Genomic DNA, 5,472 nt, shown 5'->3' with positions numbered 1-5,472 from the left:
TGGAATCTACAAGTTAATCAGAAGACACCCGATGTGCGGCGCCCCCCGCAGGCCCGCTCGAGACTCGTCGGGGTCGGAAGGTACACAAGTCAGCTGACCCATCACCGGGCCAGCGGCTAATTTCACACACAATGTTATACTTATCAGGGTACTAATTGCAAACCTTTACATGAGGGGCTTCCCCTCCCAAAATGCTCTTACATTCTTCGGGGCCAAGTCCGAACCTTCTTCGTGCATGATAAACAGCAGTGACATGCGGTCCGTCGGACATATCACTCACCGCGTCTTCTTGGGCATCCTCGGAGGCATCGCTGGCGTCGTTGACATTGCCGCCGCCGCCAGCATCTCTGCCAGCGCCAGGCTCGTCCACAACACCGCTTCATTGGCGGCCACGACCACGCCATCATCATCAGACACAAAGGCCCCAACGAGGGCGTCCACATTATCCTCCACCCATCGCGCCAGGGCACCCCGAACGGCTATGAGCACGGGTGCGATGGCAACGTCGAAGTCAAAGTGGGGGTCCCTGTCCAGCAGATAGCTGAAGACGCGGGAGAATGCACGCCCGAGGAAGGCTCGACTCCTCTCTTTGACAAGCCAACGGGACCTTTGGAGCGGTTCTCCAGAAGCGTCACCACATCGGTGAAAAACTGGAGGTTGCCGGCGTAGTTGACCTCGTGCAGCTCCTTAGCGGCAGCCTCGCAGATGTTGCCAAAAGATGTGTTGGCCCTTTCTCTGAGCATTTGAAGCATGGGGGCATGCTCACTCTCCAGAACTCGCCGTTGACGGATCTCGTCCTCATTCCGCTGCGTGATGGCCTCGGCGTATCAACCCTCTAATGGAGAAGAAGCTGCTCGGCCCGAGAAGAGGACAGCTCCGCCTGTGCTGCGCTGAGGGCGGCCGCGGAGGAGTCCGCATGCCGCGTCACTTAGGCCAGTTTGGCCCTGAGGGCTGCGGTCCTGCCCTCAGCCTAGGCCTTGATCAGCCCCAACCTCGTCTCGTATTCATGCTCGAAGGTCGAGCGAGCTTCCGCCACGCGGCGATCGACTTCTTCCTAGGCCCGGGCTTCGCGCGCGGCAACGTCATCCTCCGCATGAGCCATCAGGTGCTCCCTCGTCTCCAACCACTCAAGATCAAGGTTGCGCTCAGCGGCCTCCAGCGTCAGCGCCTCCTCGCGCTTCAGAAGCTCCGCCCGATCAACAGGGCTCCCCTCCATCGACTCAAGGGCCGCCGGGCGCAGTTCCACTTGCTGCTCCAGGGAGTTGCCCCAGGCCAGGAGCTCCCATGCGCGCTCCTCCGCATCCTTGCGTCGTTGGTCTGCTTCCCGAGCCTCCTCGATGGCCTGGGAACAAGCCTCCCGCGAAGCTTCCAGCGACACTTCAGCCTTCGCGTTTTCGAGATCACGTTGGTGACGCGCGAGGGCAATGGCTACCTTTAGTTTGCGCCTCTCCTCAGCAAGGCGCAAACCTTCGGCCTCGAGGCACGCATCCTCGTCATCAAGCTCTGCCTCGATCCGGCTCACCACATCCGCCGCCCTCTGGAGGAACTCTTCGCGAAGGGCACGTCGCTCCCGAGCGCGCCTGAGCACGTCTTCCGCATCACCCTCTTCCACCGGAGCATGCGGAGGGCCCCGAGGCGGCAGGCCCCCTCTCGGCACGGAGCTGGGGGCTGGCGCCCTAGCCATCGCCGGACAGACCTCTCTGGGAATCTGGCCTGGCGTCGGCCCACCCACGGAGGAAGAGCCGAAGACAGACTTCAGCCATTCACCATCTATGATCAGAGGAGGAACGCGGGGCAAGCCAGATGTGCCCCAGGAGGACTCATGAAGAAAGGACTGCAGGCGCGCAGGCTCGAGGTGCCCTATGGAACGGACCACTCCACCAACTGGTCTGGTAGCAGGGGTGCCGCTCAAGCTCGGCGAGCCCAGGGCCAGCGGAGAAGGTGAAGCTAGGGGGGATGGCTCCCGGGCTGGCTCGGCGGGCTTCACAGGGCAGGGCCTGAAAGGTCCACAATCAGTTGCAGGGATAGCAAAGTAAACAAGCAAGGAAAGAAGAAGACTTACTCGTCCATGGCAAAGTACTTCCTGCGCTTCAACAAGCGGCAAGGGCGGTCGTTGCCACCCAAGGCCTCCTTCCTCTTGCGGAGGGCCTCGAAGTCTACACGGAACCGACCTAAGCGCCCGGCGCAGGGGTCGGCCCCTGGTGCAGAAGAAGCGTTAAGATGATCAGCGCTGGAGGAGTCAGCCCGGGGGGCGCCGTCAGGCGTTGCCTTGCAAGGAACGGTTGGGGGCTCGGAAGCCCCGGCCTCAGGAACCATAGGCCGCGACTCCGCACATGTCACCGCTCCAGGGCGGGCCTCGGGAAACGCCGCCTTCGAGGCTTCTCGCGACATCGGCACCTCGACATCGGGCGCCTCAACCCTCGCCGGTTCTCGTCTCCCCGCCCTGTCGCCCGAGGAAGGACCGCTGTGGGCGGAAGGGGAAGCAACCACGGTGGTTGGGTTCTCGCGGGGCCCCATGAGGCCAGCCGGGCGCAGTCCCCACTCGTTGAAGCTGGGCATCTGCCTCACAAAATCGGCCCTGCCGGAGCAAAGATACAAGAGGATACCATTGCTCCGAAGGCTACCTGGGGAAGGATCACCAGTCAAGACCCTGAGCACCGTCCGCAACACTTCAGGTGCCAAGTCCTCCTCCTGAAGACGCATGCGGTCTCCATGCCCCGAAAAGTCCCACATCCGGCGAGAGTGGCGCTGAAGAGGAGCAATGCAACATTGGAGGAACTCATTCACCACCTTGGGCGCTGTCACATTGAGCGCCCTCAAACTTTGGAAGCGGCGCCAGAAGAAGGTGAGCCGGGGGCTCGCGAGCAACTCATGGTCCCAACCCGCGTGAGGAACAGCAGGTGAGGTCGGGTGCGAGAGCAGAGGGTTGGGCACTCCAACGTCCACGTACAGCCACCGCTCTTTGACCGTGGCCTCAGAAGGAGGAAGGCCGAAGTCGATCCCTGAAGTGGCCGTCTCTGGCACGGCCAGGAGGCTCACACACCCTGAGCACTGAGTGGGATCGCTCAGGCGCAAGGAAAAGAAGTGGCGCAGCAGGGCCACGGAAGGGGGAATGCCTATCATCGCCTTGCAAACAAAAGCAAAGACAGCCAGAAGAGTAATGGACTCCGGCCCGAGGTGCATCATGCGGATCTAATAATGGGAGAGCACCGCATTGAAGAAGGCGGAAAAGGGGGGAACCAGACCCGCCCATAGGGCATCGGCGAAGAATCGGACCTCCGTGACGATCCTATGAAGGGAGGCATGGGACGCAGGCCAGATTGTGGTCCTGCCGCACTCGTTGAAGATAGTTGCAAGGGCGGAGCGAACCTTGTCCAAAGATTCTGGATTGAATATGCTCGACCGGGCAACGACGGGGGTCACCGCTGGAGGTGTGCGGGGCGAAGGCGCGGGCTTCTTTCCCCTTCCTTTCTTCGGCGGCGCTGTTGGGTTTCGTAGTAATTTCAAAAAAAATTCTACGCACACGCAAGATCATGTGATGCATAGCAACGAGAGGAGAGAGTGTTGTCTACGTACCCACGCAGACCGACTGCGGAAGCATTGACGCAACGTAGAGGAAGTAGTCGTACGTCTTCACGATCCAACCGATCAAGCACCGAAACTACGGCACCTCCGAGTTCGAGCACACATTCAGCTCGATGACGATCCCCGGACTCCGATCCAACAAAGTGTCGGGGAAGAGTTCCGTCAGCACGACGGCGTGGTGACGATCTTGATGCACTACAGCAGCAGGGCTACGCCTAAACTCCGCTATAGTATTATCGAGGAATATGGTGGCTGGGGGCGCCGCACACGGCTAAGGAATAGATCACGTGGATCAACTTGTGTGTTCTAGGGTGCATCTACCTCAGTATATAAAGGATCAAAGGGGGGAGGCTGGCCGGCCACAAGGGGTGCGCCAGGAGAGTCCTACTCCCTCTGGGAGTAGGATTCCCCCCCCCCCAATCCTAGTTGGAATAGGATTCGCGGAGGGGGAAAAGAGAAGTAGGGGGTCGGCCACCTCTCCTAGTCCTAATAGGACTAGGGGAAGGGGGAGGCACGCAGCCCATGTAGGGCTGCCTCTTCTCTTATCCACTAAGGCCCATCATGCCCCATTTAGCTCCCGGGGGGTTCCGATAACCTTCCCGGTACTCCGGTAAAATCCCGATTTCACCCGGAACACTTCCGATATCCAAACATAGGCTTCCAATATATCAATCTTTATGTCTCGACCATTTCGAGACTCGTCGTCATGTCCGTGATCACATCTGGGACTTCGAACAACCTTCGGTACATCAAAATGCATAAACTCATAATATAACTGTCATCGTAACCTTAAGCGTGCGGACCCTACGGGTTCGAGAACAATGTAGACATGACCAAGACACGTCTCCGGTCAATAACCAATAGCAGGACCTGGATGCCCATATTGGCTCCGACATATTCTACGAAGATCTTTATCGGTCAGACCGCATAACAACATACGTTGTTCCCTTTGTCATCGGTATGTTACTTGCCCGAGATTCGATCGTCGGTATTCCTATACCTAGTTCAATCTCGTTACCGGCAAGTCTCTTTACTCGTTCTGTAATACATCATCCCGCAACTAACTCATTTAGTTGCAATGCTTGCAAGGCTTAAGTGATGTGCATTACCGAGAGGGCCCAGAGATACCTCTCCGACAATCGGAGTGACAAAACCTAATCTCGAAATACGCCAACCCAACATGTACCTTTGGAGACACCTATAGTACTCCTTTATAATCACCCAGTTACGTTGTGACGTTTGGTAGTACCCAAAGTGTTCCTCCGGTAAACGGGAGTTGCATAATCTCATAGTTATAGGAACATGTATAAGTCATGAAGAAAGCAATAGCAACATACTAAACGATCGGGTGCTAAGCTAATGGAATGGGTCATGTCAATCAGATCATTCTCTTAATGATGTGATCCCGTTAATCAAATAACAACTCATTGTTCATGGTTAGGAAACATAACCATCTTTGATTAACGAGCTAGTCAAGTAGAGGCATACTAGTGACACTTTATTTGTCTATGTATTCACAAATGTATTATATTTCCGGTTAATACAATTCTAGCATGAATAATAAACATTTATCATGATTATAAGGAAATAAATAATAACTTTATTATTGCCTCTAGGGCATATTTCCTTCAGTCACCCACTTGCACTAGAGTTAATAATCAAGATTACACAGTAATGATTCTAACACCCATGGAGCCTTGGTGATGATCATGTTTTGCTCGTGGAAGAGGTTTAGTCAACGGGTCTGCAACATTCAGATCCGTATGTATCTTGCAAATCTCTATGTCTCCCACCTGGACTAGATCCCGGATGGAATTGAAGCGTCTCTTGATGTGTTTGGTTCTCTTGTGAAATCTGGATTCCTTTGCCAAGGCAATTGCACCAGTA

This window comes from Triticum aestivum, chromosome 2A (assembly GCF_018294505.1).
Source record: "Triticum aestivum cultivar Chinese Spring chromosome 2A, IWGSC CS RefSeq v2.1, whole genome shotgun sequence".
NCBI classification, from domain to species: Eukaryota; Viridiplantae; Streptophyta; class Magnoliopsida; order Poales; family Poaceae; genus Triticum; species Triticum aestivum.
The sequence above is the reverse complement of the archived record's forward strand: the minus strand, read 5'-3'. Positions refer to the sequence as shown.